The 14,918-nt window shown below is 41.4% G+C and overlaps 1 pseudogene; it reads left to right on the forward strand.

Annotated features, from left to right (window-relative positions):
• Nucleotides 1–2,918: 2,918 nt before the first annotated feature.
• LOC136179107 (uncharacterized) lies at nucleotides 2,919–9,265 on the forward strand (annotated as a pseudogene).
• Nucleotides 9,266–14,918: the final 5,653 nt, after the last annotated feature.

Consider the following 14,918-nt stretch of genomic DNA (forward strand, 5'->3'; position numbering starts at 1 on the left):
CACCACGTTCACACCATAGACTGTTCACACACTGATGGCAGAGGCTGCTAGAGTCCATCAGTAATAACTTTCATACACATTCACACCCCGCTGAGGTAGCAGCGGGGTGTGAATGCAATTTGGGGTGAAGTCCAAGGAGATGTGGATACAAGAGCTCAGAATCAAACCCTCAACCTCCAAGACGAAAGGCGAGCGACTCTGCCAATGATTCACAGCTATCCCATTCCCTAAAAGCACTGACAGGTTCAATGATTGCCTTTTTTTTCATCAACACAATTTGGGGAAAAATGAACCACAAATGCCTGGTGATGAATTCAGAAATGAAATGAGAAATGTGGCCAAAGGTCAATGAAAGACTAGATTTATATTATTATTATTATTAGCTCATGTTAAATCCTATATTACAGTTTTGACTACTTGCCTTTACTTGAGCTGATGGAGTCTATTCTCTTTCACTGTTATCCCAACAGGTGCAGACTGAATTGAGCGATTACAAGGCATGTTGTTCACCCTTTTCATGAGTCTGAGTTTAGCATATTAGCATTTTAACATTTGACCATTACAGCAAAACACAATGTATGGCTGAGGCACACAAGTCGTTATTCTGAGTATTCATTTTGGTCTTAAAATCGTAACCCTCTGGTTACCTGTGTCCATTCTGTGGACATTTCAAAACTTTTTTACTAATTTTACTGATATTTTTGTCATTTTTGATACTATGACATTCATTTTTCACACAGGTGTTTATTTTTAATCAATTTTTATAATTTGAACAATTTCAGTTATAAAAGGCCTATAATGCTCTGTAGAACAAAAAATGCAACACTTGTGACCCTTGTCCACTTTTTAGACACATCTAAACCCATTATAATCACGATTTTTTAACCTATGGCCATTGCAGCATAGAAACATAATTTTCTTATTATAGGCAATCAATCTGTAGGCCAGACTTCAAATTTGTAGATTTGACCATTTTTTATCATATTGCACCATTTTACAATTTTAGAGCACCAGCACAAATACATGCAATTTTCCTAGTAACCAGTAGGGACAGTGTTGAAGCTCCTACAGCCCATAATAATAAATGAGTTCAACTAAAATGATATGTGAATGTAGATATGAGAATAAATAAAGGTTGAATTACTTAATTTCAACTGAAGAAGTTGGTCAAAAATCTAAATATTGAAGAAATTTGAAATAAAGATGCTAAATGAAAAATCAGGAACCTGGAATGTGTGTACCAACTTTCATAGGCTTGCCATCCATCTAGTAGATACTGAGATCTCTGGACGTTTGACCAGCTGACTGATATTACTCTTCTCGAGTCAAACTGATAGAATATCTTAAAAGACAAGGTTAGGAAGAATCCTAAAGTAGCATCGTATATTTGGAGTTTCTAGAAAGGTGGAAGCTACCTACACTCGGGTTTACAGCCTGGATAACATTTGAAATGTGATCGTTTAAAGAACCTTTTGTTGAAGAGCACTCGTGAAATGAGCGTAGATGGTCACATGAAAGAGAATCGAATGCATCATGTTTGTTTATGGGTGGTTCTTTGACTACAAGCACTTTCATGTCCTTTGGTCATGTTTAAGAAAATAATAACAATTTTACAAAGAAAAATCTCTCTTTGATAAATAAACAATAAAACTGTCTTAAATGTTTTTACCTTTCCAATATGTATTTTACTTACTTTTCAACATCTTTATATCAATCAATCAATCAATCAAACTTTATTTATATAGCACCTTTCAGACAAATTAAATTGCAGTTCAAAGTGGTTTACAAGAGTGCAGAAAAGTTATTGACGAAAAAGTAGTTTATAAAATCATTGAGAGACTAATGCACACCAATAAGAATTAAAGAAATATGTATAAAAAATAAAAAATAAAATAAGACACATAAAAGCAGTAAGATATTAAAATTAATACATAGGAGAAGAATATTAAAAATTGTAGTAGGATAAAAAAGACAATACAATAATGTTAAGATTTGAATTTATATAAAGCATTATATATAAGCCAGACTGAATAAATGAGTTTTAAGACCGCGTTTAAAAATCTCAATATTCTCTGCTCCTCTCAGACCCTCAGGAAGGTTGTTCCACAGTCTCGGAGCGTAACAGCTGAAGGCAGCATCACCACCAAATGTTTTTGTCCTGCTCTGTGGAACAACTAAGAGAGAGGAACTGGAGGATCTGAGGGGCCATACTGGTTCATTAACTAAAATCATATCTGATAGGTAGTCTGGTGCAAGGCCATGTAATGCTTTATAAACTAATAAAGGAAAACTAACAGGCAGCCAGTGTAAAGATTTTAAAACAGGTGTGATGTGTGCTCTCTTTCTGGTCTTTGTCAGTACTCGTGCGGCAGAGTTTTGTAGTAGCTGTAGCCGATCTGTTGTGTTTTTAGGAAGACCAGAAAGGAGAGCGTTACAATAGTCCAGCCTGCTTGTAATAAAAGCGTGCATTAGTCTCTCTGTTTGGCTCATAGAGAGAAATGGCCTCACTTTGGCGATGTTTTTCAGTGGTAAAATGCTGTTTTTGTGACACCCTTCACGTGGGCCTTAAAATTAAAATCTGAGTCAAAGATCACCCCAAGATTCCTTGCTTCTTGACTTGGGTCTATACTTTTTATGGTACCTTTATCTTAACAAACAGAGATAGAATATAAAAAAAAAGTCCAGAAAAAAAACATTGTATAAAGTTATAAATTCATTTGCATTTGATCGAAGGAAATAAGTATTTGATCCCCTACAAACCAACATGAATTCTGGCTCCCACAGACCGGTTATTTGCCCGGGAGGTACTCAGATTAGTCCTGTCACTTTAAGAAAGTACTCCCAATCACTGCTCGTTATGGGTAAAAAAGACACATGTCAACAGAATCAATCTCTTCCTTTCCAACCACTCCAACACCATGGGCAAGACCAAAGAACTTTCAAAGGACATCAGGGACAAGATTGTAGACCTGCACAAGGCTGGATTGGGCTACAAGACCATCAGCAAGAAGCTTGGCGAGAAGGAGACACTGTTGATGCAATTATAATAAAATGGAAGAAATTTAAAATAACCATCAATCGCCCTCTGTCTGGAGCTCTATGCAAGATCTTGCATCGTGGGGTAAGGATGATCATGGGAATGGTGAGGGATCAGCCCAGAACTACACGGGAGGAGCTTTGTAATGATCTCAAGGCAGCTAGGACCACAGTCACCAAGAAAACCATTGGAAACACACTGTGCCGTAATGGATTGAAATCCTGCAGTGCCCGCAAGGTCCCCATGCTCAGGATGGCCCATCTGAAGTTTGCCAGTGAACACCTAAATGATTCAGAGAAGGCTTGGAAGAAGGTGATGTGGTCAGATGAGACCAAATTGAACTCTTTGGCATAAACTCAAGTTGTTGTGTTTGGAGGGAGAGAAATGCTGAATTCCAACCCAAGAACACCATCTCCACCGTCAAGTATGGAGGGGTAAACATTATGCTTTGGGGCTGTTTCTCTGCTAAGGGTACAGGACGACTTCACGCATTGAGGGGCCGATGGATGGGGCCATGTACTGTAAGATCTGGGACAAGAACCTTCTTTCCTCAGCCAGAGCACTGAGGATGGGTCGAGGATGGGTCTTCCAGCATGACAACAATCCGAAACATACGGCCAAGGCAACAAAAGAGTGGCTCAAGAAAAAGCACATTAAGGTCATGAAGTGGCCTAGCAAGTCTCCAGGCTTTAATCCTATAAAAAATTTGTGGAGGGAGCTGAAACTTCGTTGTAAAATGTAGTATCTCTGTTGGTTTACTTAACACCAGAAGAAACAGCTCGCTTAATGTTTTGTTTGTTTGTTTGTGCATGTGATTTCTCCTCTTATTATCATTTAATAGGTTACAACGTCCTGTCATGTTTCTCTAATATCGAGCCCATGGATGTTAAATTAAAACAAGGATGGGCAGCGTTTACTAATTGTATATCGGGAAAAAATAAATGTCCTCACTATGATAGTAAAATGTGTGTTAGAGCCAGGGTGTGTTTACTCCAGCAGACAGGAGAGAGAGGTGGAGTGTGTGCGTGACAGACGTCTGGCCTAATCGCCTTGCTGGAGGAAGTGGGACGTGAAATCCACCAGCCGCCCAGTAAAACACACACACACACACACACACACACACACACACACACACACACACACACACACACACACACACACACACACACACACACACACACACAGCATGTTGTCTTCTACCCTCATTGCTCCTTCCAGGAATTTAAAATAAAACATCTCGTTTACAAGAATCCTGGTCGTTCCAGGGACTCGAGTCATGATGTAAACAACATGTGTACAGAAGCCTTGTAGGACATTTTTCAGAATAATTATATTGTTTTTTAATCAACTGTCTTTATAAGCCTAGCAACCGAGTGACAGTCTGTGTTGCACAGTGATGTATTTGAACAAAGCCTGCCTTTGTTTCTGAAAGCCCTTCAGTCAGAAGTAGCTCCTGGCATCATGGCTCCGTCTGTATCCGTTACCCTGCTCGCCGCTCTGCCAGGCGCCGCTCTGCCAGAAACTTGTAATGATTTTTTCCCTAGATTAGTGTATATCCAGCCTTGTCATCCAACATACTGTTCATTAAGATAATCAAGATCTTCAAACCCAGATAACAAATCTGTGTTGGAAAAAAATCCATATTAAAGGGACAGTCCACCAATCTTACACTCGCTCCGGTTCATTCATCTGTAGGAGTATCACCTGCTTGTGAAATCACTTTGTTTATTATATTTGGGAAGAGTTTTTCATAACCAAAAAAAATAAGCATGTTTATGTTGTCATGATTGTTGGGGATGATGTCTTGAGAATCTATTTGATGAAGACAGAGGCATTGTTTTTAAAAGAAAGGTTTTCTATGGTCAAACTTTCTCCACTGCTTTGATGTTGAACCAGAACAATTTCATTACTGGTCTTCCCATTTTATCTCATTCCTTGAGCCAAAGTATTACACAACATTTTTTTTAAAAGCTCATATTGCTGTTAATACTGTTTCTGAAGTTTGGGTAAGTTATCATTAATTCGACAAGGGACACTCGACTGTCTCAATCAGAAAAGGAAGCAGGAGCTTTGCTGTCTGAAAATGATTCACTTTCATTCTTCACGAATATGAATAACAAAATACGTTTCTGGTATTCTCCTGAGCAGAATGAGATGTTTTCTGAAATGTTTTTATGAAACTGCAATACTCAGGGATGACTCGGTAGGGTAACCTTTTATTTCAAAATTAAAAGTCTGTATGGGGAAACTAAACCTCCTGTAGCCATAGAGACGTTTTTCATGATTGATATGCTGAAGTGATAGCATTATTCTATTATTATTATTTTATCAGGATACAATGTGACTGAGCTTTCCTTTAAAGTGCACTGCAGCTACACTACAACAGGAGCATTTTTGAAGGAAACCTGAAATATATGATTGTTGCTGGAAAAATCTCTCTACTGAGGGCAACTTTATAGTTTAATGCCAGGTAATGTCTTTTTTTTTTTACCTTACTTACAACTGTTAGTCAGGCTCTCTTAGGCCCTCATAATGAAGCTAAAACATGCAACTTAAGTGGCATGAATTTATAAATTTTCTTGCATTATCAAGCAAATGGTTTATCTTTAAAAAGTTACTCCATTGCATTCTTGTTAAATTTTAATAATTTTAGCTTTACTATCAATTTTACTTCACTTGTGTTTAACCTATAATGCCATGTAGCTAAAGTTGATGTGTTAGCGTAATTAGCTACATTTAAGCTAATGTTGTAAACAGTTTAGCTGGATTAGTTTTTGCTTTTTGTCCCCAACCCGCTCAGATTAACAAAGACATTACCAAGAAATGAAAGTCACGTGGTTAATGAAAGAAATATTTTTACATAGCTACAGATAGCTTTGTATAATAGATTGTTTTGCAGTGATGGCGAATTTCATAGGATAGCCCCTGGAAAATCCCTCCAATTTTACATCTCTGCCTTTCAGACGTGAATTGCATTCACTTGTGAAAATATTAAAATATTCTAAATTTTTCTGATATCTTGTTACATCTGAAAATCATCCCCATTTTTTCTAAACTAACAACTTAACTATCTCATTAATTGAGAAAACGCTGCATATTTTTATTGTCATAAAAAGAATTGGGGTATCAGAAAAACAAAGTTCATTTTATTCAAGTGACTGTAACACGCTTCTGTTCTGCAACACTTTCCATATTAATAAAAAAAACTCAGCTGCTAAAGCTTTACGTGATAATAACAGGCAGTTTTATGACAAAATGGAAGAACTTTAGACGGCCTAGACAAACAAGGATGCATTATTTTACAAATACTATTTTTCTGAGGCAATACTTTTGCTTTTTTTCCACAGTTTCCCCACTTATCAGATTGTACAGAATGTCTGTGTGTCCTGTCCAGATTATTTTTTCTCCACTCGGCTGGATGTGTCACTTCCTGCTCTCTGCAGTTGTCATGGAGAGGCCATGGCTCCAGCGATAAAGAGCCATCTGCTGTCGGCATGGCCACCTACAGCCTTGCAGCCATCATAGCTACAGTGATTGATCGCCCCCAGAGAGTGGCAGAAAAAGATAGAGAGAATATGATAAAAGGGCAGGGGCACAGGATGAGGTGATGGAAAAGGAGGGGAGGAGAGGAGAGGAGAGGAGAGGAGGGGATGGAGGGGAGAGGAGAAGAGAGGAGGAGGGGAGAGGAGGAGAGGAGAGGAGAGGAGAGGAGAGGAGAGGAGAGGAGAGGAGGGGAGGAGGGGAGAGGAGGCACAGGCCCAGATGTCCATTTTGAGTCTCCCTCTCTGTTTCCAATGGAGACAAATGGTAGAAATATGACATTAAGAGCTGGTGCATCAATTGCCCCCCCCCCCCCCCCCCCCCCACACACACACACACACACACACACACACACACACACACACACACACACACACACACACACACTAAACCAAGCAACAGTTGAACAAGCTCTGATCTGAAAACTAGGAAGGTCTTGTCAGCTAGGTGGGTGAATCGAAACTAGCTTTGAGTAGATATTAATAGTGGGTCGTTGTCAGGCTGAGCACTTAAGTTTCATTCTCTGAGCATCAACAGGAGAGGCAGTTGACGCGTGTCACACCCTCTGTTGATTGCAAGCTGAAAATCTGGGGCGGGATTTTCACGACCACTTCTCCCTCAGGCACACCCACAAATGGTGTCATACCATAAAACATGCGATCGCTCAAGCCAGCTCAGCTGTCTGACGAGGTAATGGCTGCCATGCCTGCCCAAAAGGTCTTTACCGCACTCTCTACAGACGCGGCTACAGACATACTCTGCTCCACACTAGCCTCATCTCTGAACAAACTCTGCCCTCGGGTGTCCAGACCCGCTCGCAAAACCCACCCTAGCCCATGGCTCACGGAAGTCATAAGAGAGCAAAGAGCAGGGCTGAGGTCAGCAGAGAGAAAATGGCAAAAATCAAAACAGTCCGCTGACCTCAATGACTATAAGCAAAGACTTGTCTCATTCTCCTCCAGCCTGAAAATGGCCAAGACAACATATTTTCAGAACAAGATATGCAATGCCACAGATACAAGAAAAATGTTTTCTGCTTTTAACTCACTGCTTCAACCACCTCCTCCTCCACCCTCCGATCTGTTCACACCAGACATGTTTGCCTCGTATTTTACTGAAAAGGTTGCAATCATCAGTAACCAGTTTTCTGAGCCTGACCAACTCAGCCCAAAGGCACCAACCAAAAGTGCCTCATTCGACTCATTCTCCTCTCTGAATGAGGATGAAGTCTCTAAGCTTGTGCTAGACTCTCGGCCCACCACCTGTCCTCTGGACCCAATACCATCAAGCCTCCTGCAGACCATTTCTTCTCCGCTTAATGCTGCACTTAAGCATATCATCAACTCCTCTCTGTCAACGGGTGTGTTCCCCACCGCATTCAAGCAAGCTCAGGTCACCCCTCTGCTCAAAAAACCCACACTAAACCCAGCCCAGGTTGAAAACTACAGACCGGTTTCTCTTCTGCCCTTTCTGTCAAAAATACTTGAGCATACAGTCTTTAAGCAAGTCTCTGAGTTCCTGTCCAGAAACGATCTGTTTGACCCAAATCAATCAGGCTTTAAGCCGGGCCACTCTACTGAAACAGAATCGCTATGAGCTGCCAGAGCTGCGGGTCAGTCCTCAGTTCTATTACTGCTAGACCTGTCTGCTGCCTTTGACACAGTCAGCCATCAAATCCTCCTATCCACACTCTCTGAATTTGACATCTCATGATCCTTTAGAGTGTTGTGGAAGGGAGAAGTGTCCAAAGCGCACAGCTTATCCACAGGGGAACCTCAAGGGTCAGTGCTTGGTCCCCTTCTCTTCTCCATATACACAAACTCACTTGGTTCAATAATCCGCTCTCATGGCTTTTCATACCACTGCTATGCTGACGATACCCAGCTCTTCCTGTCATTCCCGCCAGACGATGTTACAGTCTCTGCAAGAATCTCATCATGCCTTGCTGATATCTCTAAATGGATGAATGAACAGGACCTTCAACTCAATCTTTCAAAAACTGAGCTCCTTGTCATCCCAGCCAGTCCCTCTATGCAACCACAGATCAATATCCAGCTTGGAACAACCAAACTCATGCCCACAAAGTCTGCCCGGAACCTGGGTGTCATGATTGATGACCAGCTAACTTTTAAGGTTCAAGTAGCCTTGATTGCCTGGTCATGTCAATTTGCCCTTTACAACATCAGGAAGATCAGACCTTACCTGTCAGAACACGCTACATAGCTCCTGATACAGGCTCTTGTGATATCACGCATCGACTATTGCAACTCTCTACTGGCAGGTCTTCCTACATTCACTATCAAACCCCTGCAGATGATACAAAATGCAGCAGCACGACTGGTCTTCAACCTTCCTAAAAGAGCACATGTCACTCCGCTGTTCATCTCCTTACACTGGCTCCCAGTTACTGCTCGCATCAAATTTAAAACTCTGCTGCTCGCTTACAAAACAGCGACAAAAACGGCTCCTCCTTACTTTAACCCTCTCATCCAGGTCTACACTCCCTCCCGCCCACTACGCTCTGCCAATGAAAGGCATCTGATCCAACCTTTACAACAGGGTCCTAAGTCTAGGGTGACTAGACTCTTCTCCTCTGTCGCCCCCCGGTGGTGGAATGAACTTCCAAACTCCATTGGATCTGCAGAGTCCCTCTGCACCTTTAAGGTAAAGACCCAGCTCTTTCATGAATACCTACTAACTTAATGATGATGGTTGTGACGATGGTTTTTGTTTGATAACGATGACTTATAAGATGGTTTCTATACAGATTAGAGCTCTCAAGAACTGCCCTCAATGTTGAGCTTTGCCTCTGGTCACTTCCTGTCAGCACCTGTATGTCCAATCGGACTCAAAGCTGATCGTTTGCTCTTACTGACATTGTTCCCTTTTTTCTAGATCCTTGCTTGTGTTGTACTTACTCTCTGATGTACGTCGCTTTGGATAAAAGGGTCTGCTAAGTGGATTGTAGAATTGTAGAATTGTAGTTATGTTATGGCAGTGTTGCCCTACCTCAACTTCTCTGATATCAATTCCATACAATTTATTAGTGTTATCACGATGAAAGGGTTAATTTTCATACTCTGATGAGCTACCTTCTCATCATTACAATGAAAGAACAGTGAGAAGCCATACCTTCAGGCTTTTCCCTATTTACTCACAACGCTGAGCAGAATGAATCAATCCAATCACTGTCGTACAGTCTGCAGAATATAACTGTGTTATCATGCCAGCTGAGTCATCTCAACTCACTGAGTTGATTAAGAACGTCAGGCACCAGGTCTATAAGAGTTGGATAATGTTTTTCTCAAATATTAGTGTCATCGACATCAGAAGATTGGATCAATGGATCTGAGAGATTTAATTCTTTTCATTGTTGAGATTCACAATTTCAAAAAGATTATTGAACAGTTCAGGTGCAGAAAAGAAAAACTGGAACATGCAGTCCTGTGTTTTGAAGAGGCACAACATAAACACAAAATGCAACAATTTCATCAGAGTAGACGGAGAAAGAACATACCAGGAAATCAGACAGTGGTTTGTGGGCGGCTGTGGCTCAGTTTTAGTAGAGTTGTCGTCTCTCAACCGGAAGGTCGAGGGTTCGATGTGTCCTTGGGCAAGACACTTAACCCTGAATTGCTCCCTCTGCTTCATCAGTAGCGTATGAATGGGATTAGTTACTTCTGATGGTCACTTTACATAACAACCTCTACCATCAGTGTGTGAATGTGTAGGTGTGACCTGAGGTGTAAAAGAGCTTTGAGTAATCAGAAGACTAGAAAAGTCCATTTACCATTTTTTTGTCATTGCATTTAAAGAGACACACACACCAAAACGGAGTGTTCTGAGAGAGCTGGTTTATACAGGGTCACAAACCTCCTCTGGTGCTTGATTCATGTTATGTTTTGACCAAAGCACAATTGTTACGTTGTTACACCGCTACATGCTCATGATGGATAGGCCGGGTCTTTGTAATATAGCAATGAGTAAGGTCTTTTTACCTGCTCTTTTGTAATGTTAACAGACAAAGAGTAAGGTATTTTACCTGCTTTTTGTAAAGGGTCTTGAGATAACACTTGTTATGAGTTGACGCTATACAAATAAAATTGAAATTGAATTGAATTACACAAACCCACCGCTAAATGCTATCCTTGCACCTGACTCTAAGGCCAGTGAGCCTGTAACGTAATGCCTCTCCTTACGTGTTGTGTAAACGTGAATGTGTATCCTGCCTTACCTGAATGTGTGTGCAACTGTCCTATGTGTTTGAGGGGTGTGTGTAGGTGACTCACCCCAAAGATCCTTGTACGTGCCACGACCAGCTCACTCGGACAGCCCGATCCACGTAGCCACTTGGGATACGATCTCCTCCGCCAGCCCTCTCTTTTAGTTCATGTGTAAAAAGAACCTGTGAAGTGTTGAAACAAAAACAAACGTTACTTCAGATTCAGTCTCTCAGGTGTCTGCGTCCTCGCGTCTTCCTCGTGGCGTCTCTTCGACTCAAAACCAATTTCCGCTGGCTCCTCCACAGGTGCTGCTAATGAAGGTTACAGAGACAGAGCCACCACACCCCCCCTCAGGTGTGTCATCAGTACTGACCCTGCTTCTCCTCCTACCAACCACGTCTACCACTAAAGACACTGAAGTGAATCCTCCTAACGCATTATCGTAACAACAGCACAGATGTTTCATTTAGACCACAGGGGACTGTTTGAAAAGGTGGAGAAGGGGGATAATATGTCCTCTTTTAAAGGGATACTGCACCCGTTGAAACATGAATCTGTATTGACATTGGGTCATATATGTAGAACTGTGAAATACATTTTGAAGTTGGCCTTCTTGGCCGAGAAAAGGCAGAAAGTGTCTTTTTGGCTCATGTGGATGAAAGACACCAAATCCCAGAATGCACAGCACCGCAGGCCACTCCCACTGAAGCTATGATCTATTTACAGACATATTTACTTCAACACGAGGCCGTTTCCTCAACTGATTCAGAAATTTCTTCCAGAAGGAATTGGTATCTTGTAAATTCCTGTCAGAAAACAGACTCTATGTTTATAGGCAAACAGTGAGAGCACCGACACTACCAGTCCACCCCAGCTCGAGCCGGCCAGAATTGTATACATCTTCAAGAGGGAAGCCTGAAGAGGTTACTAATATAACAAAACCATACTGACAAAACTCACTCCCTGGGGCACGCTGGTGGCGCAGTGGTAGGGCGTGCGTCCCATGTGTTGAGACTCTCATCACAAGCGGTAGGCCCAGGTTCACTTCCACCTATGGCCCCTTTCTGCATGTCATTCCCCGCTCTCTCTCCCTGGTTTCCAACTCTATCCACTGTCCTCTCTCTGCATTAAAGGCACGAAAAGCCCAAAATAAATCTTTAAAAAAAAAAAAAAACTCACTCTCTGCTTGGACAGGATATTGTTGGCTTATTAACTTGTTATTGCATCAGCTTGTGCTCTTTCTATTGCTCTGCTTCACACACACACACGCACACACACACACACCCCTCCTAGCAGATACAAACACCTCTCCTCTTTCGTTGTCTTTTGACTTGGGCACAGTGGGGGTAAGAATTGTTGATTTTGAATGTCTGACAGACCACTACACATCTCATCACGCCAACAAAAACCAAACATTTGTATTATCTGAGTTTTAACATATATCGTCATTTCTGAACATTTATTTGTTGTTACAGATTTTTCCAATTGCTAACACACTAAAATGACATACATAGCACAATTATTTAAACTGACGCACAGAGAGCCAAACCTCTTCTCAAGTCTCCAAAAGTCTAAACACATTTTCTACTTTACGCACATTTTGCAATTCAAAATGGCACTTTTTAAATGCACTGAACACGGTTCTCTGCATAAGACACAACAATCTGACATGAAGTCACATGTTTGCCATTTTAAAACACTGCCATTCAAAATGACACTACATGAGCTAATTGGCCAATGTATGTGCCACCTGGCTAAACACCTCAATGGTTAATTGTTATCATTTCAATCAGGAAGTAAGCACTATGAAAAGACCACAAGTGAGCTCCTTTTTCTTTTTACAACAACAAGGGAAGAGGTTGCAGAGAGAGGAAGAGGAAGAGGGAGGGTGAGAATGAGAGGGGGAGGAAGAGTGAGAGGTAGGGGTAGAGCTGGTAGAGGAGTTGATGGCCAAAGAAGACAACAACTTTCAAATGAAATCAGAGCAACCTTAGTTGATCATGTCATCAACCATGGGCTGACAATGTGAGAGGCTGGACAGAGAGTACAGCCCAACTTGAGCCGTTTTACTGTACTGGTATATGTTGCACTGACTTGTTTGGTGAAAAATAAAAAATAAAAGTATTTCTGTGCAATCTGAAGAATTTTCTACAATTCAAACTGTTTTAGTATTATGGCAAAGCATACTAAAGATGAGAGTGCTTTTCATTATGCCCAACAGTGTGTAGTTGGTTAGACAAAAATCTGGTAATATGAATGAAGTGTGTGCCATTTGGTGCAAAAGTTAGATTTTGATAATGCTATATGTAGTTTTGGTTGCAGTGCTTCATTTTGCAGGATATATGAGGTATTTTGCAGTTTGGGTGTGTGGTTTTGTGAATTGTGTTTAGTATTTTGATAAAACCAGCCTAGTTTTCATAATTGTTTTTTAGCAATTGGAAAAAACTGTTATGAAATTACAGTAACACCCTACCTCCCTTTAACTACCAAAAGCAGGCCAGCATTCTGCAACACTACCCTGGTGGTAACACCGCATTATGAAAAGTGAGATCATTATCAACAGATTTTCAGTTCATTCCCCTGAACTAAGATGTCCCAGTAAAAACTTGGGAGGACTGACATTCTCATAAACATTCAGCTGCTGTATTATCCCATGTTCACTGTGACAATGTTCTCTGAGGTGACTTGTGACATTCAGCAGTATTTTATGTATTAATTCCACGAGAAAGCTTCACACCACTGCAATGTCAGTCTGTAACCCACATTTTTAAAATATATTTATAACTGTCAATGTGTAAATCTTGAACAGGGTAATTTAAATAATATCTAATTTATTTCTATCTTATTTCATCACTCAGTTCATCTCCTCATCTAAATCAATAAAGATATGAATCAGCCCCTCGTGGCCCACAGGGAAAAAATCCATTACTACTGCAGGAGGTACGAGCTCCACACTGGACACTGTGTGTGTGTGTGTGTGTGTGTGTGTGTGTGTGTGTGTGTGTGTGTGTGTGTGTGTGTGTGTGTGTGTGTGTGTGGGGTGTGTTTGTGTCTGTGTCTATGTGTGTGCGTGTGTGTGTCTGTGTGTGTGCGTGGGTGTGTGTGTGTGTGTGTGTGTGTGTCTGTGTGTGTGTGTGTGTGTGTGGGGTGTGTTTGTGTGTGTGTCTGTGTCTATGTGTGTGCGTGTGTGTGTCTGTGTGTGTGCGTGGGTGTGTGTGTGTGTGTGTGTGCATATGTGTGGGTGTGTGTGTGTGTGTGTGTGTGTGTGTCTCTGTGTGTGTGTGTGTGTGTGTGTGTGTGTCTGTGTGTCTGTGTGTCTGTGTGTGTGTGTGTGTGTGTGTGTGTGTGTGTGTGTGTGTGTGTGTGTGTGTCTGTGTGTGTGAGTGTGTGTGTGTGTGTGTGTGTGTGTGTGTGTGTGTGTGTGTGTGTGTGTGTGTGTGTGTGTGTGTGTACCAGTGAAATATGACACAGGGTGTCTGGGGTACATCCATTTCCAGCAGTGTCTGCTGATGGCGGTGTGTCAGCCTATCAGATTGCTTAATGACTCTGAAGTCATTACTTACCTCATCTTAACATCAGTTATTGATTGGCTGACTAAGAGAAGGATGATGGACGTGACGAGTGGCCGTGATGAATGGACAGCTTAAGATGTCTAATATCTTATATTTCTTAATTTCATTTTATATTAGTAACCTATAACAGATTAAAATAAAGGGATACATCACATTTCTCCATAAAACAAAAGCCGGCCATGTTGTATATGCAGGCGGGAACAGTCTGTTTGGAAACCAAAGAAAGAGAGCTAACTACAGTGGCTGGGAAGTGTGAAGCAGTGTGAAACATTTTGAAACACATTTTTACGTGGCACTACAGGTGTATTTTTGAGACAATGTGTGAGGGCGATTTGGGACTTAAGCGGCTCTTTGATGCTCAGCCCATCTTCACAGGGACATCCAGCATCACACAAAATGAACTGTGAGACTGCATGTATGAAGTGTATCAGGAGGACAAAGAAGTGGACGAGACATCATTCTTTGAGGTCTCAAAGGTCAAACTGCAGTCGGCCACTTATAGCATCAAAGTTGTGCTGGAACACCTGAAGCTAGAAGATAAGCAGA

Source organism: Labrus bergylta, chromosome 4 (assembly GCF_963930695.1).
Source record: "Labrus bergylta chromosome 4, fLabBer1.1, whole genome shotgun sequence".
NCBI classification, from domain to species: Eukaryota; Metazoa; Chordata; class Actinopteri; order Labriformes; family Labridae; genus Labrus; species Labrus bergylta.